Here is a 23,225-nt window from a genome sequence, read left to right as displayed (position 1 = left end):
TATAGAAATCTTAAATGTCTTTTCTTAGAAAACAGATTAACTCTTTTTTTATGTTGCAAACTATCCTCTAGTTCCCAATTCAAAACAATCTTGTTCTTTTGATTTTGTAGATGCTCATTTTACACAGTAATGATCTGATCCGAATTGAAAATGGGAAGATGCTGCTGCGAAATTTGAAATAGATATTCAGATTATACTTATTCAAGATCTAGCCAACCACAGCATCTTAGCTGAATCAAGGTTTGGCATTGGAAAGTCCAGAGGATTGTCATCACATGTTATTTTTTATAGACATGCAGAGAATCACCTTCTATTATCTCAAGAATGTTAAGTATCCCAGTTCAATGAGAAGAGACTCAGCCCACAACACTGGGAACAGGTTTTTCTTAGTAGTGAGGTTAGTATTTCAAATTCTAAATCTTCTTACATCCCAAACCAAACCAAACCAAATGCTTTTACCCTTTGAGATGTGAGGTGCAAGCACAGTAAGAATTCCAACAAATTACACTGAAATTGGATCATCTTCATAGAGCACTAGGAATTAATTCCCAAATAGATGAAATAGTAAATGCCACACAATGGCAGACTACCTGCCTGACACATGGAAAATATGCTATGTTTATCTAGCCCAGGGCTAAACTATTTTTTTGGAAATATGGCTTTAAAATCTCTAACACAAAAGCAAGACAAAAGTTGACAATGAGCCTGGATTAAAATAATTATTTCACTACTCAAAAATATCACCACTATTCATACAATGTACATATAATACATTTAAGAGCTTAAAAATGTCACTTTTCCATATCACGATAATCCTACCACTTAGTATAAGACATACTTATGAAAGAAAAACATCTGGCATGAATTACAATATGACATGCACAATTTTTCTAGGAGTCTCATTAAATTCTCTTCTTTTCTTCTAAAGCTTTCATTAGTACACATACCGGATAGGAGGGTTTTAAATCTAATTGTAAGTTGGATTTTAACATTTTAACATACTGTAAATATAAATGTAATTTGATAGAGACTAAGTTTTAAATAACCCAGTGTTTTTTAAAGTTAGTTCATCCTGTTTAAGAACCAGATAGAATATTAGAATTGGAAAGAAGTGCATTAAATACAATGTTGGATTTGGAGTCTAGAAAACATAGTTCAAATCTAACCTCAGCTATTTACTTTATTTACAACTATTTAATGATACTAGGTAAGTCACTTAATCACTGTTTGCTTAAGTTTCTTCATCTGTAAAATGGGGAAAATAACACGTCACGGGGTTGTTGTGAGGACAATATACATAAAGAGGTTTGCAAACTTAAAGTCCATTGTTGTTAGTGTTAAGGTTGTTATTTCATGGATAAGGAATCTGAAATCTATGGATGCTAACCACACGGGAAGAGGTAAATCTAAATTTAAACCCATTGCCAAAAAACAAACAAACAGCCAACAACAAAAAAGCAAAAAACCTGTTGTCAACCAAAACCTGAAATAAAACCCCCCAAAATAATCAGAGCTGACACACACAGTCTTAAGTAGCTTCTTGGGAAGGAAGTAATCAACCCTACCTTGAAATCAATTAATAATCTTGTAATGAGAAAGAGATTTCACAAAGATTTGGATAAACATAATAATGTAGCTTCTGTTAAACAACCTAATGGACAGATGGAATTTGAAGAAAAGTGTTGACATTGAGAAACTTAAGTATGCTAGTCGCTCTACCAGTGTATTTCACAAATCTGATACAAGTTTTCTTCTTACATAATTGCTATCATGACTCTCCATGACATTTCTCTAGAAGGGCTCCTCTCTGGAGGGAATAGAGACCTTATGATAGGTTTTAGGACATTTTGTGGCTACAAATCAAATTATTCTAGGACCACACAATGATGATAGTGAGAATTAAAACAGGTGTTCTGCTCTGCTCCAATTCAGTTACCTTAGAATACCAAAACACCCCCAATTGATGCTGACTGGATATAAACTGCTATACAGGGACATATCATACCAGAATACAGCAGCTGGAAGAGGGATGGCTTTGTATAAAGCATCAAAGCGGGTGAAAAGACTGTATGGTGTATTGGAAAGAATACTTGATTTTTAAATCAGAGAATCTGAGTTCAGATCTTGGATTTGCTGCTTATTACTTGTGTGACCTGGAGGCCTCAGTTTCTTATTTGTAAAACGAGAAAGCTGGACTGACAAAGGTATTTATTTTTCAAAATCTATGATCCTATGAAATAGTAACAAACCTAAGGGAGAAGGTCCCTTAAAAAGCATCTGTCAACTTGTACAGAAATAAAATTTTCAGCATGGCCCTCTTATAATCAGATGGATAAAGCAGAACTAATGTCTGATAAAAACCAACGAGAAGAAAAGCTAAGATGATCCTATTGAATTAAATCTCTGACAAATGCCATTATTTTTCATAGCTCCAAAGCACAAAAAGGTAAGTACAGAAACCTTTCAAGGTAGAGGAGGATAACAGTTCATGAGAAATTATTTCAAAGTATCATATTTGAAATAAAAATATCCAAGAGTGATGTATTTCCTATCATGTTCTCTTCTCATGACTCTCATCTCCCAGCTGGCGGTTAGAAGGTACTATTTGAGATCCATTAGCCCACCCACAGAGAACAACTTCTTTTATGTAAAATATTAATTCTTCAACAAGAATTAGCTCTGCCAGCTAGAGACACCAAGTGTTCCCATCTTTATTACAAATCACAATTCCATCTTTTATGAGAATTTTCTATATCTCCACAGCTTTCTCTACTGGTTTCTCCATTATGAGGGACTCACATTTGACAATGATTTCACTCTTCTACAACAGTTATATATACATATACACACTTCAAATTTTACATATTTATAAAAAGGCAGTATTGCATAATAAATAAATTCTGAGCTTGAAATTAGTAAAACAAGACTATATTATGAGTGCCATCTCTGATCCTTATCAGCTCTGATAACCTCCATCTGATTTAGGCAACTGCTTACTCCTAGTGTTTGTGATGGCTTGGTAAGAGGAAGAGTTCCCATACTGGGAGTTTCCTATGAAAAAATGATGGCTCCTTCCTATATTTTTATAAGTAATGTCAAATCTGAGGAAATAATGAATTACCAAGAAAAAAAATAAACTTTACCTAAATTTGATAAAAGAAAATTATATGTGTATGTATACACATATGGATGTTTCTACCAGGAAATCATTCATGGTAATCTCCTTTTGAGATGGCAATCAGGGAGTAGAATTATCCAGTATACTCAAAAAACCTGAAATCACATTGGAGCAAATTAAAGATACAAGCGTATAATACTATTTTTCCAGGACAATGGCTAAAACCAACAATCCATCAACAAGAGTTCATTAGGCACTTGCAAAGTGCCTGGCACTATGTTAAATGGTGGACATATAAATACAAAAATCAAACAGTTCCTGACCTCAGCCTAACTTATAACCTTTTTACTCATCACCAATTCATTCCAATATTCTCCCTCTAAACACAAATATACAAAATAGATAACTAAACAATTCTTGAAATGAAGTGACCTAAAGAGCTACTTGAGACTAGCATAATATACTCTTTGGAAAAACTCAGATCTGTATTTAACTTTGTAACATAAAAGCACAAGGAAAGCCTGACTAAGATGTATGATATTTCCACTTTCTACTAAACGTGGTTATAATATTGCCTTTGGTATGTGAAAGCCACATTCTCACATGAACTGGAAATGCTAAACTGTTAATAGCTTCCCCAGCATTTGCTTTTTGCTCTGATGCCTCCAATGATTTCATCATAATTTAGGCTGAGTACAATATCACAATTGATGTTCATCAGCATGAAATCCCTCTAACTGTTCTTCAATCAGTCTCTCCCTCAATCTGGTTTTGATGTTCTTTCATATGCAATGTGAAATATAGCCCGTAAATATAGTCATAAGCATTGCTATGAAGTTAAAATGTTATAAAAACACCAGAGCAGAATATTGAGTAAGGACAAGATTTTTTTAGTTCCTCAAAAGGACACTGTACTTTTCTCCTACTCATTGTCCATCTCATTAACTGTCTTTGATATTGTCCAATTCTATGCCAGTTCTCATAAGTCTCAGGTTGCGTGCTGAATTTCTGTTTTGGTTTCCAAAAGACTGCTTTGTTGACATTTTCCCCCTTATGGCTTTCTGGTTTTGCTTTTAGATTTCTTTCTTGCCACCCCCCAAATGCAATTCAATAAATATCTGTGTTTATTACAAATCTACAAATGTATGCAAGCCATCCAGAGAGAATCATGCCTTACTTTTCCTGTGCTTTAACATATCTTTCTTCCTCTTACTTAGTTTTCTAGTCCAGCCTTGTGTTTGTGCATAGGGATCCCTAAGTCTGAACTTGCTAAATGGCATTATGAGGTGGAAACTTTCACTAAGGTGCACAAGCAAAGAAGGTATTTATTGGAAACTATTTAAAGTTCCTATTAATCCTTGATCTCCATATTCTACTTCTCAAAAAAAAAACTAAGTCAGACCTAAGAAAGAGTCCCTAGTCACTTGCCTAAGTTCCTATTAGGCCACTGTAATTTGGGGAACATATAAGACAACTAAATTGTCTGGCTTTTGTTCCATAAACATTCAGGAGTGGACTGCTTTTACAGATGAGGTGGAAGGACCTTAAAAGAAACAGAGTTGTTCTGTATTACTGAATATAAATTTGTTTAAAAGCATGACAGAACTCTGCCTCTACTACTCAGAGCTGAGCCAATAATTATATATTTCAGAACACTACAATTAAAAAAAATTCATAAAAATGCCAGCATAAAAAGGTGACATGACATGAAGCTCAACATAAAGTTGTTCAATGCACACACAGTAATTGCACCAATTACATTTAAGATATTTATTTGCTTACTAAAGAAAAATAAGATGTAAAAGGCCGATTATCCAAAATGATGCCAGTGAACACGTCTACTTGAGCTAACCAAAAAAAAAAAAAAGAAACAAAACAAAACAAAACAAAACAAAACAGAATAACAGTAACAATGCAAAGAAATGAAAAGAAACTTCAGTTTACATTTTCAATTAAAATGTCAACTAAATAAAACAGCCAATCCATAGGCCTTGCTGTTCACACACAGCTTTAGCATTTGAACAAAACACACACACAAAAAAGCCTTTTCAGCTTTGATAATCACTTCTGACAATTTTGGGCTGATTGAGAAAGGAAACTGGATTGCAACTTTCTTGTGTTCTGGTAGCTTAAATATTAACTAGGCAATTTTAAAGCATTTGACAATTTTTAAAAAAGAAATATGGAAGCCTGGTTTGTAGTCATCACTGCATTAGTGTGCCAGAGAGAAACCCAAGTAAAGGCCTGATGCTCTGGTCCCTTTTTAGCTCAGAAAGCCCTTTAAAATGTGATGAGAGGGAAAGCTCTTGATAGTACATTTTGCACAATGTTTCAGTTTTTAAGGCCTAAAATTAAAGTATTACACATCGTGACTCTAAGGGGGCGATTTGCAGAAAATGACTGACATGTTCTCAACTGACAGCGTAAGATTGGATTCAGATGCCTCTGCTTAGTACAATTTGATCTTCACGAACAATTAAATAATGGCGTACAAAGCACCATATTCATATTGGTTTTAAAAAAAAATCTCTGGCTACATTTATGCTTTGACTGAGTAAAGATGAAGCAACACAAAGAAGGAATCTTTAGCCACAGAGAAAAAATGTACCAGGCTGTTAACAATTGGTTCAACGGTCCTGCAGTGGGCAGGGATGATATTTCATCAGTGCCACCATATGAACACTTTATCATCATTTGCAGTTAGTCTATCTCATCATATTGTACTAATATCTATCATATCTACACAATACAGAAATGTTAACCCATTATAGGTATGATATGAGCATCTTATCTTTTCAGGCTTATGTAAAAAAAAAAAAAGTGTTACTACAGTGTTACCAAGATGTTTAAATGTACCAACATTTCTAAAATGTATCAGGCTAGTTAAAGGTTGCTTGAAATAGAGGAATCGCAAATCTTCTTTTCCTCTTGGGAAAAACACTCAACATTCCTCCCTACCTCCAGCCTTTCTAACTTTAAAGGTCTCTAAATGCCTTTGAGAATTACTTTGCCCCTGACAAATGGCAAAATGCTGGTATCTAAAAATAAGCTTCACTATAAAATCCTAATCTTACTTTAAAATTGTTCACCAACCACACCCATGATTATCCCAGCTTAACATTGCCTTCCTGAAAAGCCCTGGCCTTTTCAAGATCAAGATCAAGTCCTGCTTCCATGAAACCTGGCCTTAATATTGAGCTTAGCTTCTGTGACATCAGCCTTCACTGGTTTCCCTCTTTTCTGACAGGCACAGCATCAGCAGTATAGCATTTATAATCTGTAACATACAATTTAATACCATTCATTTTCTTTCTCAAACTGTTCTTTAACTCTTTTGCATTTGTCTGATAGCAAGCTCCTTGAGAGCAGGAATGCTTGTATTGTTTTTGTTTGTTTGTTTGTTTGTTTGTCTCTATTTCCCCATAGTCCAGAACAGTGCAAAGTGGTCAATTAATTAATTGATTAATTGAAATCATTGAAAAAATTAAGCCAGACCTAAGAAAGAGTCATTAGTTATTTGCCTAAGTTCCTACGAGGCCACTGTAATTTGGGGAATATACAAGGCAACTAAATTTTCTGGCTTTTGTTCTATAAACATTCAGGAGTGGACTGCTTTTAACTGATTAATTGAAAAAAGTGATTTCCATTATAATGTTCTAGAGGGTTACCAAACAGGCTAAATGGGCAGCTAGGTGGCACAGTGAGTAGAGTGTCAGATTTGAACTCAGAAGACTCATCTTTCTGAGTTCAGATCTGACCTCAGACCCTAGCTAGGCAAGTCACTTAACCCATATTGCCTCAGTTTCCTAATCTGGAGAAGAAATTGGCAAATCACTTTAGCATCTCTGCCAAGAAAAAAACCAAAAGGAGTCACAAAGAGTTAGCCATGACTCAACAAGAAATTCTAGAACTGAGAATCTTCACTGTCATTTTATAAAAATAATTTATGTCAAAGCAACTTTGAAAAGCCCAAATATTCTAAATAGATACAAGGCAAAAAAAAAAAAAAATGCAGGAATGTTGGAATCTTTACAAACTGCTAACTCATTAGAGTTGATGTTTTGGGCCAGAACCTGAAACAAGGTACTAAGCAGAACTAATTGATACAATGCTTGTGTTCACACCTTTAAAGAGCTCATATAAGCAAGAAGTATTTAAGTACTCATTGGAGTTCACAAGTATGGGAGATTCATAAAGTAAACTTTGTAACTTTGTGAATTCACACCTCCCTTGAAGCTCTTAGGGCCAGAGAGCACTCTGGGAGAAAACCCATAATCCTGCTCTCTGATATATAAGAAGAAAGCAGAGGCCCAATTGGAGAGAGATTCATTCCATTTTCCACTTGGCTGGCTGGTGGCAGAAGACAGTTCAGCTGAATTACATTGGAGAGGAGCACTCTGGGAGAGCCAGAAGCCCTCTCTCGGAGCCAAGAAAGATTCATTACAACTTTTACCTTGGTTCTGGCTGGAGGCAGAGGCAGAAGCAAAGGACAAAGCTGCAAGAGCTCTTCACAGGCAAGACAGAGTCAACTTGGTGCTGGCTAGAGGCTGAAGAGAGCAGAGGCAAAGGACAAAGCTGCAAGAGCTCTTAGAACCAATTGGAGAGATAGGCCTCTAAGCTAACTGGGATATATTGGAGGCAATAAAAGATCTGAACTTTTATCACCTGGCTGCATTTTGGGTGATTATTTACTGTTAACTGAAACTAAGGCTGTCTCCAGAAAACCTCCCCGAGAAACCTGCTCACTCCCAGAGAGAACTATATTATTTTAAAAGAAGAAAATCACCACACAGGAATATAATGCTATGCATTCATGAATACTGAATCCAGTAGAGTGGTCTGCCAGTACTCAGCCCATTTATATTAGATAGTCCTTGAAATATACCGTTGTCTTTTCACTTTATCACTTTGTAGAACTATCAGTATCATCAACATAGCAGATAATTAATATATGCCTTCCTCTATCCCCCTTAAGATAGTGGCTAAACATAAGCAATAATCTATTTACCCAGGCAAAGAAAACTATCCATTAAGTATACCAGATGAAGCTTGTTATCTCATGATGTCCTGTTGTTTTTGAGATTATATCATTCCAGAATGAAAGTAACTGAATCATAGCTCTAAAAACACTTCTTTTCCAATGTCATGCATTCTTTCATTCATATACTGAACCATGACTTATTAATATTCATTTGTTTTTTGCATTGTGATAAATGCTGAGGTAGAAACAAAGAAGAATAAGAAAATAGACCCTGCCCTCAAAAAGCTTATAGTATAGTAGGGGTAAATAGATATAGTCACAGATAAATATCTTTTAAAATTAGAAAGTGATAACTACCTAAATACAAGACACATAAGAGATCATCTCCCTTTTGGGGGGTACCTATTTTTTCTTCCAATTTATCATTCATTTATTTTTAACATTATTTAGAAAAAAGTTTGAATTCCAAATTTTCTCTCTCCTGTTTCTCCACCACCAATTGAGAAACTAAATGATATGACATCAATTATACATTTGAAATCACATGAAGCATATTTCCACAATTGCCATGTTGCAAAAAAAAAAAAAACCAAGAAAAATAAAGTTTAAAAATGTACTTCAATTTGTACTTAGTTCATCAATTTCAGTAAGAACATTTCTACCTGGAATATTTAAGGAAGATTTTATGGAAATACTGCAGTTGGGTCTTGAAGGACAAGCAGAATATCATAGATTGAGAGGCAGATGAAGGAGGGGAGGGAGACCATTACAGGTGTAAAGAACAACTAGTCTGAGCATGAGACTACCTGGTACCCTCTTCATGGGGGCAAGGGTCTGAATAGACTAGAAGGGAGAATAATGGCAGTAGGTAGGGCAGAAGCTTACTTCCAGAGTCATTGATATATGGCAGTTCCATTTGCCAAGATCCCAGTGATGGCAAGCATTATTCCACAAACAATAACTTTATGCAGAAAGGTCAAAAAGACTTTCACAAAGTCATGCACATAATCACTGAAGCAAAATGCAAGGAAGCAGAAAGAATGTTTCTTGACGACCAACTCTTTTTTCAGACACCTAGATCTCACAGTCCTTCTTTCTTTTCTAATGAGTGCTTAGGAAGTCTGGCCACCTTTCAGCTTCAGGGAGAATGGAAGGTCAGGCAGACACACAACTCAGAACTGCCATCTGAGATTATTCAAATGGCACTCTGTCCCCACATGCCCATCCCACAGTCCTCTATTTCCACCTACTAGTTTCTCTCTCCATTATTCCTCTCCTTTTTACTTTCAGCATAGATTCTCATACAACTTTCAAGATGAAGACCCTCAGAAATCATTTAGTACAATCCCCTCAGTTTACAGATCTTAATCCTCTCCTCACTTGCCCTTTTAGCTAAATGAATATTGCTACTTGGATGTTCTGCTGGAAATTCAAATGGAACATACCCAAATCTAAATTTACTGCTTACATTTTCGCCTAAATTTATTTCATCTTCTGGCTTCTCTATTTCTGACTGTGGCAGTAGTTTTTTATTTATATATTTTTAAATTTTTCCCAGTTATATGTAAGACAATTTTTACATTTGTTTTTAAAACTTTGAGTTCCAGATTTTCTTCCTTCCTCCACATCTCCTCCTCCCCTCCGCCCCCCCCCCCCAGAAAGAAGACACATTTCTAGAAAAGTCATATTGTGAAAGAAAATATAGATCTCCCCCCTTCTTCCTCCCAAAAAAAACCCTTTAAGAAAAATAAAGAAAAAAAAGGAGTATGGTTCAATCTTCATCAATTCTTTCTCTGGGTATGGATAGTATTTATCATCTTAAATTCTTCAGAATAGTTGTGGATCATTGTGTTGCTGAGCATACCAAAGTCATTCACAACCCATCATCCCACAATATTGCCCTTACTTTGTACACAGTACCATTTCACTTTACTTGAGTTCACAGGAGACTTTTCAAGTTTTTCTGAGAGCAATCTGCTCATCATTTCCCACAGAAAAATAATATTCCAGAATAACTACATACTACATTTTATTCAGCCATTCCTCAATTGATGGACATCTCTTACATTTTCCAATTCTTTGCCCACAGAAGAGAACTGTATAGAAGCAGTTCTTAATCTTTATTTGTGCTATGGACATTTTAGAAGTTTCATGAAATGTATGAACTCTTCCAAATAATGTTTTTAGTTCATTTTATAACTTTTTAAAATTTTGCCCCAGTTACATGCAAAAACAATTTTAACATTTGTTTTTTAAAAAATTATGAATTACAAATTCTCTCCATCCTTCCCTTTCCTACCTCCCCCTTGAGAGGGTAAACATAGATTGTCCTGGGTTATATATGCAGCTATGCAAAACAATCTCCATGTCAGTCGTGTTGTGAGACACATACACACAAAACAAGAAAAAGAAAGTAAAGATAAATCAAAATAATGTTTTAAAATAAAATATAATAATTTTCTATTTATAAAATAATATATTATATATTATATAAAATAATATTATGTCTAACATAATATATAATTATAATATAAAATATCATATATAAATATTAATGTTAATTAAAAATAACAAATGAAATTAATAATATAGAAAATAAAATAAAAACAAAGAAAGTCAATTATTTTGAATACTTATCAACATATTAAAAAAATTTCAGACTCCAGTTTAAGAACACCCATATTCTATGATATCTCACATTTACTCAGACTGAAAATCTTAGAAGTTATTTTTGACTCTTCCCTCTTTCTTATAATACAATTAGTAGGCCAAGTTCTATTAATTCTCCTTTCACATTACCTCTCATAGATGTCCCTTTCTTTCTTTCTTCACCACTATCCTAGTTTGGGTCCTTATAAACAATATCCTTGTCTCGCTCCAGTCTCAATCCCTCTAATGAACTATGTACTTCCCTATCTGAGGGATATTTCTTATGTACAAATTTTATGTTACTAAAACCCCATCAATGTCTCTGCTGAATATCACAGTACAGATTCTTTAATCTGATATTCAAGATTCTCTATATAGGGTGCCACTTTACTTTTATAGTTGTGAGGAGTCTGGAACCTTGAGAGGTTAAGAAGGAAAAAAAGATGAAGTTGTTACTTTCAATTTTCCTCAAAACACACACACACACACACACACACACACACACACACACACACACACACAAGTACTCCTCCTCATCTCCCATTATTGTGGGAGTGATTGCAAGAGTAAGTAAATAATTCCAATTCTGACAGGTATACTTAGGGGAATCCACAAGTAGATAGGGTACTGTGTATGTGATTTTCAGAGATCAATCTAGTGGCTAGACAGGATACTATAACTTTCAATACCACTGAAAGAGAGGCAGTGTATTTCAGGTGTGCTTGAAAGGATAACTAATTAAACTACATGATGACTGCTATAGATGTCTTGCTTTATAATTCTGGGACAGCAATATAAATTAGGCAACACTGAATGAAAAGATACAGGCACTAAACATTTCAAACTATTGGAAAATAGAAAGAAAACCAGGTTTTTGCTGTTAATAGAAAGAGAAACTAAAACTATGGTATAACAGAGAAATAACAGAGAATAAAAAGAATGATATAATAGAGAAATAAGTACCATTTTTAGTTTTGAATGTATTCTACACCTTCTCTCCTCTAAAAAAAATTCCTATGGCAGGATTACACCTACATTTTCAATATCCCTACCTGAAAACAAATAAAGCACTTCAGACTAAAAACATGAAGGGATATAAATGAAATCTACAAAACTATGAAGAATATGGACAAGGTCAAGATAGACTTGTTTGTCCAATCTCAAAGCATTAGAAATAGAGGACATCCCCTGAATCTTGGCAGGTATAGAGTTCAAATAAGTAGAAGTTTTGTTTTGCACTGTGAGATATAACCAAATGGAACTTTTAACTCTAAATACTGAAGAACTTTCATACTTCAATGAATCTGTGATCTCATCAATGTGTGTGTTTCTTCCAACAGTGTACACTACAATGGGATTAAAATTCAAAGTGGGTGTGGAATTTCATGGAAGATCAATTGAGTTGCTAAAGGAAACTAGGTAACATTTTCCTCCTTTTAAATCAGACATGAGGGTCCATGGTCTTCCACACAAAATCTATTGGTGCCACAAATGGGGAGGTGTAGGAAGCTAAGCTAAATGGACCCATTCTGTGGTCTTTATTATTTTCCTTTTTTTTTTTTCGTACCCACGAGCTGAATAGACAGAGAAATTCAGATTTTTCAATGAGTCAAAATGGCACCTTTCAAAATAAGAATCGAATAAAAAGAAAAAAAAATCATAGGAGCTGTTTCTTTGTATTACATTGTTACAAATGGTATTTTTACAATATTAAGAACCACTGTTAACTCCATTTAGGATGATTCTATTTAAAGCACTGTTTACATTCCATTTTACCAAAAGTCATATTATTGATAGTCATATTCCAGTTTGATGACACATCAATAGTAAAATGACTTTTAAATTGTCTGTTTCTTAATGTGAATGTTCAGAAACCAAGTATTATATTGTGGGATAGCATGTTCCACATGGAAAGCCCAATTTTCAAACATGAAAGGAATGGGTACATAATTATTCACTGCAGAGAAAGAAATCCTTATTGGAAGCAATATTTGGTCACCTACTTTTTTGAAGGGACCAAGGGAATGGTCTAAGCAATTTAAAACATTTGCTAATCAAAAATTAATTTTATTGAAAATGCATTATATTATTTTTCCCCGAGCAGGTTTATCTCTCTTTCCCTCTTTTCTTTCTCTCTTTCTTTCTCTTTTTTCTTTCTCTCTTTCTTTCCCTCTTTTCTTTCTTTCTTTCTTTTTCTTCCTTCCTTCCTTCCTTCCTTCCTTCCTTCCTTCCTTCCTTCCTTCCTTCCTTCCTTCCTTCCTTCCTTCTTTCTTTCCTTTCCTCTCTCTCTCTCTCTTTCTCTCTCTCGCTCTCTCTCTATCTCTCTGTCTCTCTCTGTGTCTCTGTCTCTGTTTCTCTTTCTTTTTGCTGAGGCAATTGAGGTTAAGTGACTTGCCCAGGGTCACATAGGCTAGGAAATATTAAGTGTCTGAGAGAGTATTTATTTTTCTTAAATGATTAATAGAATTTGAATTTTTTGAATGCCTACCACTTGATGGTACACAGAGAAACTCAGAAGTACAGAAGGATAAGCCAGCCTGGGTTTAAGTTGTTAACTGTGACTATTTCACAAAGTGAGTAATTCCCAAGCAAATGATAGTTGACAAATGTGTGTTTACATTTTTCTAAGTGATCTGGCACACATACCAACCTAGATAAATACCTTTAAGGGGCCATTAATGTCTAGCCCAAATAGACCTAATCTCAGCATTCAGAGAATTATGCTAATGATTTTTATGCCACAATCCCTGGAAGAACATCTCGGGTTGAAAGTCTGAAAGATAGATGTGATTTTGTATCCAATGGGAAAATCAACCAAAAGAGGACCAATTTTTTTTTCTCTCTTGATAACTGCCATCCAATTGGCATACAGTGATTGATTAAATAACCAAAATTAACTCAATTATCTCTTCTACAATGCAATCATTCAGGTGAACAATCTAGTCATGTTAAAAATCCAAAATTCTGGCCTATAAAAGCTATCTATTTTAGAAGAATTCCAGAATATTTCTAAACAATAAAGAATGTGTCTTGCTGTCTTTTCTTTCATGTCAGCTAGTATACATCAAAAAGCCTTTAAAAATAAAGTTGATGCACAATTCAAGAAAAAAGTGTACCTGCTGTTCAGTGAACCATAAAAGAACTAATTTATGTGGTTCAACTTAATCTGGAGATGAGGCAAACTCCCATTTAAAGGCTTGGCTTTTGCCAGTGGCTACAGATGCATCTCTTCTGCCTGCCTGCCAGGTATTGTAAGTCATTCCTAACCAAGAGGCACAATTGGCTGTTACAAGCTTCAGTTGCTGATCAGAAGTGTTAAATCAGGCAAAGGTCATTGAATGTCATGTGCAATTAATCAGATTTTTATCTTGGAGGGAGTGACGTGCCCACTTCTGGTTTATGAAGACCAAACTGTGTTCCTTTGCAGGAAGTCCTCCACTGTTAAAGAGATAACTGAACAGCCTTGGAAAGACATTACAGAATTACTCTTCAGAAAAAACCTATTTATTACATTGAACTCCTGATCTATAAGCCAGGGGTCCTTAACCATGGGTCCTCGGACTTTTAAAGTGTCTGTAAGTATATTTCATGGATTTGGGCAGGGGAGGGAGGAGGGTGAAAGGAGGGGAATCATATCTTTATTTTCATTAATCTTTGGTTTCCTTTGTTATTCTACATATTTTACTTTATACATTTAAAAACATTATTCCGAAAAGGGATCCAGAAACTTACTCACAAAAGTTAAGAATCTCTACTGAAAACGTTTATTTTGGAGAAGGATTTTCTTTCCCTTAAGAGATTATGGCTCCCTCTAAAAGATAACACATACATAATGGATGGAAAATTAGAAGAAACAGAACACTAGGGACAGCAACTCACCTTTCACCTGGTCTTTCCCTAGGAGAGTTTTCAGATAAAGCAGATAAGTAGCCTTTGGGATTGCTAAGTAATTCTACGTGCTGCAATGAAACAGCTTCAGTTTCTTTCATCATGCTTTTAACCTGGCATAATGACTAAATCGTAGCACAGATAGTCTTTTAGATTTATTTGGGGGTGAAATACTGCCTGTGCTCTTGTAAAATCCTTGAAGAGACAGATACTTCATCTCAGAAACTCAGATAATATTTCCCCAGTGTCTAGGACCCCATCCTGGGTACTGGAGGGAGAAGGAGAGAAGGCAGAAATATTTTAAATAAATATCTACAAAATGCCTTGCCTTGAAGCAGCTGGAAAACATAGTTGGGAATATATATACATATATATGTACACACACACACACATATCTGAATATCAAAACTCTCCCATTTTTGATTAGTGCATTACATTTCATTTTTTAAATTTCAACTGTTTATTTTCAAAATATATACATGGATAATTTTTAACAGTCATTCTTACAAAATCTTGTGTTCTAATTTTTTCCCCTCCCTTTCCTCTACTTTCTCCCCTAGATGGCAAGTGATCCAATATATGTTAAACATGGTACATTACATTTCTTAAAGCTCTTTTAAGATCTATTTCCTCAATTGATTCTTCCCCAAAATAAGGCTACACAGGCCACGAATTTGTTGTTGTAGTTATTATTTATAAACAAGGAAAATAGGACTTACAGAGGTTACCTGGAACATCTAAAAGCACATAGCTAACTAGGAAAATGCAGGGCCAGGACAAGGATGTCAACTCCTACTCAGTGTTTTTTATACTCTATTTCTCTCACTCCACCTTAGTGCTACCTCATTACTTCTCCATTCTTCCATTGGAATAGTTGCCTGATTTGGCATATTCCCGCTACAATTCATCCTACATAAACACAGGTGCCAAAATAAAATTCCTGAAAGGCAGACCTATTTTTGCCACTTCCCTAACTTCCTTGGCATCCAAATATTTCTTGGATCAAATATAAATGCAACCTACCTCCCATCTACTTTTCAACTTTTTAATGCATTAGTCCTTTTCACACCCTTTAGTGTAGCCAATTTGGCCTTCATTTATCTCCATCCTTTTGCTCAGGCTATCTGTCAATGCCTAGAATGAATGCCCTTCTCAATTCTGCTTCTTATAAGTCCTCATTTCCTTCAAAGTTCATCCTCAAGAGGTATCTTCTATATAATATCTTTACTGCTCCCTTAGCTGCTAGGTGTGTCCCTTCCTCTCCAAATAATCAGGCATACCCCTCCACACACACACACATACACATACACACACATTTTGTGCATGTGTGTATGTATATATGCATGTATGTGTAGATGAAGCAGCTAGGTGGTGTGATGGGCAAAATGTTAGGCTTCAGACACAACTATCTGTGTGTGATCTTGGACAAGTCATGTAACCCTGTCTGCCTCAGTTTCCTCATTTGCTAAAATGGGCTGGAGAAGAAAATGGCAAACCACTCCAGTATTTTTACCAAGAAAGCCCCAAGAAAACTACTCTTTTCCGAGAGTAGGACATGAACTGAAATGAACAACAAATTTTATAAATGTATACATATACATATACAAACACACATATAGACACACACCCATACATATATGTATGTATGTGTATATGTATGTATATCTTGTACTTACACATTTATATATTGTCTCCTGGAAACGAATATAAATTCCTTATGGGCAGAAATTGAGGTTTCTTTTGAATACCCAGTGCCTCCCACAGCCTTTTGCATAGACACTTAATAAATATCCATTGATCCTTGATTGCTGTATCACAGTTTCTGCTTACTATCACCTTTACCTCTCTCAAGAGGCATGTCATCAATATATGTGTATTTCAGAATTATTCTGTATGATTATTGTCAATCTCAGATGTAGCATTACTAATGAATTTGAGATCAAATCACTATCAGAGATGGATCTCCTTTATTAAGAAAACTAATAAATTTGCTGCCTGGAAGGTGACAAGTTTCCCCTCTCTAGATCATCTCTTAAAACAAGAATGTTGAACAATACTATATGATGATCAATTTTGATGGACATGGCCCTCTTCAACAATGAAGATGAACCAAATCAGTTCCAATAGAGCAGTAATGAATTGAATCAGCTACACCCAGCGAAAGAACTCTGGGAGATGACTATGAACCACTACATAGAATTCCCAATCCCTCTATTTTTGTCCGCCTGCATTTTTGATTTCCTTCACAGGATAATTGTACACATTTTCAAAGTCTGACTCTTTTTATACAGCAAATTAACTATTTGGACATGTATACATATAATATATTTAACTTATACTTTAACATATTTAACATGTACTGGTCAACCTGCCATCTGGGGGAAGGGGTAGGGGGAAGGAGGGGAAAAGTTGGAACAAAAGGATTTGCAACTGTCAATGCTGAAAAATTACCTATGCATATATCTTGTAAATAAAAAGCTATAAAATAAAAAAACAAAAACAAAACAAGAATGTTGAGTTGAATTATCTCTGAAATACTTTCTAACTTTAAATTCATGATCTTGACATGTCCTAGAGATTGTTTCCTCCTCTCCTTGGCAAGTTTCTCTTTTCCTTAGCACTGTGACAGACTACCTAACTTTCCTTCCCTTCTCTCACTAAATTACTTTCTTCTTGAATACTTTTTCTTCCTTCTAAATATCTATTCTCAAATTTGATAATCCCAAATTCTCAAAATCTCCTTTTCTTTCAGCTTGTTTTTTTCTTCCAGCAGCAAGATTTATGATGTTTGGGTTGAGATTCCTGGCCTTTTCCAGTTCATCTTGCATATAGCTGCCTGATTTCCTTTTTATTAAGAACTAACTTCCCTGCCTTCTTTTTTCCTTCCTTCTTTCCTCCCTTCCTTTTTTCCTTCCTTCCTTCCTTCCTTCCTTCCTTCCTTCCTTCCTTCCTTCCTTCCTTCCTTCCTTCCTTCCTTCCTTCCTTCTCCTTTTTCTCCCTCCCTCTTCTCCATCTATTCACATAGGAAACACCTTACATGCAGGTACTCTGCCCAAAGGAATATGAATTTTGATCACTGAAACCTTGCAAAATATCTTGGAGTTCATAGGTTAGATTTCTTTTTTAAGGATCATGCCTCAAACCTAAATCACTTTCAACTCTCCCATCCAGGAGGTGCCAATAGCAAGTAGAAGATATCCAGCTACCATCGTTTTAGTCTACCAGGTGCATGACTTTATCAGTACTTTGATTCCACACTCTTTTCCACTCTACATATTCAATCAATATGCCACTTCTACTTCTACAATATAATTTTACACTTAGCCCCTTCTTTCTATTCACAAAACTATTACCTTAGTTCAGATTCTCATTATCTCTTTCTTAGATTTTTCTAGACTTTGGATGTAACTGGTCATTCTGCCTCAAGTTCCTCCCTGCTACACTCTTATCTTCCACACTGTACCTATAGTGATTTTCTTTGAGTACACATATGACTTTGTGATTCCCTTACTCAATTAACTTCCATGACTATTGCTTTAGGATGAAATACAAACTTTTTCTATTTCGCCTTTAAAGCCCTTCAAAACCTTGTCCTGATTTATCTTTCCATCTTTATTGGACATTACTCCCCATCTCACACTGTAATCTAGCCAAACTGGCCTTGTCTCTGTTGCTTAGACATCACACTCCATTCCCCTTTTACATTCTTCTGCACTGGCCATTCCACATGTCTAGAATGAACTCATTCCTCATCTCTGCCTCATAGATCCCCTCTCTTTCTTCAAGAAAAAAACTCAAACATCCTAAATGAAACCTTTCTTGATTTCTTAAATTCCTCCCATTCCTCCCAGATGAACTTTTGTATTTAATTATTTATATTTATTCATTTTCCCTTATATACAAATATAAATTATTCCATTCTTTGTATCTGTATACTCAAAGCCTACCACAGTATATAGCATATAGTAGGCATGAAAAATACTTGGTGATTAAGAAACAAAATCTAGTATGATTGTTTAAAAAGTTATTAGTATTAGTTTATAAGACAAGCTTTTATTACTCATAAAAAATTAAAGCTTTCATTTTCACAGAGCTTAAGAGATACAACTGAGATGAAGAAACTTAAGTCAAGTCTGATTATCAGATTTATTCAAGATTACTCAGCAAATTAAAAATGAATGGAAAATAGCCTCAGGGAATAATTCTGGTATAAACCTTATTCCCATGTAGCTGATTCATAGTCAGACAAGGTTACAATAAAAATGAATTACATATATCCCTTAGAAAACTTGATATGTTTTTGAGAAATTTGTTTGCTTTGAATTATATGGGTATATGGATACCTAAGGATTCAACAACAATGTATATAAATAGAAAATGGTATCAGATGCCTAAATGCAATATTAGGTACATTTGTGTACCTAAAGTCTAACTCCCTACTTGTAAATCAGGTTCTTAAAGAAATTTAACTCTTGTGGATTTCTTGAATTACTAAGTAGGAAATTTTGACTTACAAGTTATTAAGTAAGATTCTATTGACTTGAAAACATTGATGAATTCATTGAAATGCTCAATGCCAGAAATTAATTATTTATGCATAGAGAGTCACTTATAAGTAGTCACAATATCTTCATTATATATTTGGGTAAAACCTAAACTTAGTATAGGAAACACTAGAGTATGACACTTATTAATCTATTAACTATGTGATTATGAGGCCCTCATATAATTGTTAGAGGCTTCAGTTTCCTCTGAAGCCCAAATGAAGAAAATTATAAGTAGGGTCATGAAGAGATGGATACAACTGACAAATAACTGAACAACAATTTGGAAAAATTGTTAGTTCAAAAGCAAACTAAACCAGAACCAGAACCAATAACAAAACCAAAACCAAATTCCAAAACAAAAATTTAGGAACCTGTAAGAGTTTATTGATTTCACCAGTAAAAGACCCCTACCCATACAGGCAGAGAATCCCTGAAGGAACAAAAGGATAAAGCCTATATAATAGCACTTTGGTACTCACTGCTAATTGGTTCCTGAAGGCATGAGGAGTGATGAGTACTGAATGAATATTTGTAAAAAAGAGTACATTTCCAGTCTGCAGTCTAACTACCCCTCTCCATCCAGTTCCCCAAAGTGACAAGACTACAGTACCACAGCAGTAACCTACTGGGACAGTAGAAGCCCAAACCCACTGAGATTCACAACACTAGCCTCAAAAGCCAAAGAGGACCGGGAAGATAGAGTGCTATAAATATCAACGGTCTTTTGGGATCTAACCTCAGGAAGTGAAACTCACTGCAGGAAATCAAGAAATAAGGTGACAAAACCAAATTGAGAAATTGACACCAGAGAGATAAATGAATCAAAGATGACTCTGACTAGTATCAGAAATCATTGTAGCTCTTACTGTATAACAACAATCAGAGACACAAAGGAAAAAAATGTATATATGTTTTTTTCTAAAAGGACTATATGAATATGCAAAAGAAATGAAGCAAAAAATAAAAAATGAAAGAAAAATCTCTGGAGAGAAAAAGTATTACTATAATAGTTGAGAAGATAAAGTAGTGAACTTTACTACAAAATGAATAAACCAAATCGAAATTAATGACCCTACAAGATAAAAAAAAAAAATTAAAACAACATTGAAGAAATAAAAGAAAATGTAATATATATAATATTTTAAAAACTGACCTAGACAACAAGGTCAAGGAGAGAAAATTTAAGAAACTTTGAATACATGAAAATAATTAAAATAAAAAGCCTATGTTTCAAGAAATTAAAAGTGAAAATTATCTAACTTTATTAGAGCGACAGAGCAAACTAAAGACAAGAAGACTAAAAAGCAGTTCCAAAAATCCAAGAAATATTACAAGAAAAGTCCAAAGAGTATTACAGCCCAAACCTAGTGCTCCAATTAAAAAAAAAAAAAAACCTAAACTAAAAATATACAGAAAGAAGAAGTTCAATTATGATGGGACTAAATTAAGGAGAATACAAGAGCTGGCTGCAACTACTTAAAAGGAGAGGAGATCTCGGAATATTCTAAAAAGACAAAAGATAAAGGTTTATCAACAAGAACCAAATCAGAAAAACTGAGCATAATCCTACATGGGTAAAAAAAAAAAAAAATAGACCTTTAATGGAATAGTATTTCTGATTAAAAAAAGAGACCTGAACTGAGTGGGAATTCTGAAATATAAATATAAAAACAGGAAAAAACAAATTTATTTAAGCAACTGGAAGGAGCTATATAATAACATAGCGCTAACATTCTAATGGGGGAAGAAGAAATGTGTATCTCTTTAGAAGTTTAATATTTTCAAAGAGTTATTAATAGAATTAAATAGGAAAAAACCTAAAATTCTAGGGTTAAAATTCTGTTAATTTTAAGAGGGGAAAGAGAAGAGATGATAAAAGGAAGAATACATAAGTGTAGAAAGAAGAGGATGGAATTTGTTATTTCTCAAAACATGTGAAACGAATATATTAACATAGAGGAAGGGATGTAGGGAGTGAGTATTAAATGAATCTCACTCTTATCTGAATTTGAGGGAGAGTTAGAGAGAGATTTTAGTGTAGAGATCTATTAATTTGACACTTTCACAAAGTAGGGTTAGTAAAGGGAGTGGGGAGAATAATAACAAGGATTCAATTAATCACAAGGAAAACAAAACTTTCTGACCCTGATGGGGAATTTTTAAAAGAGGAAGGAAAAGAAATCATGGACTAGATAGCTCCTTAGATAACTAGAGAGAGGCTAAATAAATTGTGGTATATGAATACAATGGAATATTATGTCATAGAAAAAGACAAGAAACAATTTCTGAGAATCTTGGGTAGGATGGACTGACTCAGTATAACAAATTGAACCAGAAGATCAATTTATACAAGAACAACAACAATGTAAAGAAATGCATCTTTGGAAGACTTAAGAAGTTTACTCAAAACAATGACCTGTGATTATCCACCTCCTGATAAAGAAGTAATGGTACACAGACAAAAATTTCTGAACACAAGCACTATAAGGATTCATCTGACTTGACTAGACTGCTTATTTGTTACAAAGTTTTTTTCCTCCTGTTCTTTTACGTAGTTAATGGGAAAGGAGGAGATAGGCATAGATGAAAACTACTGGAATAGTTTTTAAAATGCACAGAAGAGAACAGAAAGAAACATGGAAATAGCCAGGAAAACTGGGACAACTGTGACAATAGCCTGTAAAATTTGTGAGATGCTTAAAAAAAAAAAAGCAAATATTTTAAAACAGATTCATGGTTTCACATAGAATCTTCTTTCTGGATTCTCTTGTGTGTACGGAAAGGCTTTTTTTTTTGATTTTTAAGTTCAAAATAAATAATAAAATATTATTTTTAAAAAGGAAGCTTCTCAATGATATAATATCCTAATTTCAAAAGACAATCTTATTAAATTTCTTCTGGATTTTATCCACACTTTGTTTATTTCTCAATTTTTTGATAGATAACAGGCACTTATCTATTCAGAGATTAGCATGTGCCATAAAGTTAAAAAACATAGTTCATCCTCTCAAGGACCTTATATTCTAATGGAGGTAGATGAAAATAAATATGTACATACAATATATAGCTAGTGAAAACTGAATTTAGAGGAAGCTGTCTAGCTGACTGCCACCTCAACTTGTTTAATTTTTTAAAGTAAGGAATAATTTTATTCATTTAATCTAGAACTATCTATATGCATGTAAACAAAATAAAAATACAAACAAAAAAACTGAACTTCTGAAAAAAAAAAACATTGTCAAAGTACTTGCATTTTTACTTTTGGAAGGGAAGATGCTTATTATACAACAGAATTCAGTGACTAAACTTTCCTAATTAAACACTAAATTTAATTGAATAACATTTGTTAAATACCTATGTACCAATCATTGTGCCAGATGTTAGGGATACAAAGATTTTTTTTTTTTAATCCAGTCCCTGTCTTCAGAGAACTTATATTCTCCTGAGTGTGTTTAAAAAAAAAAAAAAAAAGAGGGAGTTAACAGAGATTTTTTTTAAAAGACAAGGTAATTTGGGGAAATAAATAACAATAATAATTGTTAAGTGAAAAGAAAGATCAAACTTCTTCGAAAAGGTGGCACCCAAATTGATCCTTGAAGCAAAATAATGATTCTGAAAGGTAGAGAAAAGGAAGGAGTACATTCCAGGTATGGGGAGAGAATGGCTCCCAAATGGTTTACAGAATCAGATTTTAATTTGAGAATATATGAAAGAAAAGTCCTATGCCAAACAGGCTCTTTAACTTCATCTTAAATGCAAGGAGTTATCAATAACTACAAGAAACAATTTCATCAAATATAAATCAAATATAGCACAACGTAGATGCACAAAATAACTGCTTAGAGAGGAGAAAAAAAAAAAAGGTAGAAGCACTGAGAATGAGCCTTACTGCTGAACTCTTCCAAAAGCGCCTTCAAATAAATATTTCAAACCTTCATATGAATATTTTAAGCATGACAACTACACATAAACACACAGCCAAAGTGCTCAAATCCACTCAAGAAAGACTATTAAGTCATCAACTTGCTCCTGACAGGATCCA

The 23,225-nt window shown here is 34.3% G+C and overlaps 1 protein-coding gene across 2 annotated transcripts in view; it reads right to left on the bottom strand.

The window, feature by feature from the left end:
- The window catches only part of CAMKMT (calmodulin-lysine N-methyltransferase), a 525,230-nt gene that overhangs the window by 172,630 nt on the left and 329,375 nt on the right, over positions 1 to 23,225 (bottom strand). The gene's annotated exons all lie outside the window — the stretch shown is intronic.

This window comes from Antechinus flavipes, chromosome 2, assembly GCF_016432865.1.
Source record: "Antechinus flavipes isolate AdamAnt ecotype Samford, QLD, Australia chromosome 2, AdamAnt_v2, whole genome shotgun sequence".
Classification (NCBI taxonomy): Eukaryota; Metazoa; Chordata; class Mammalia; order Dasyuromorphia; family Dasyuridae; genus Antechinus; species Antechinus flavipes.
This window is presented reverse-complemented; position numbering and strand designations above follow the sequence as displayed.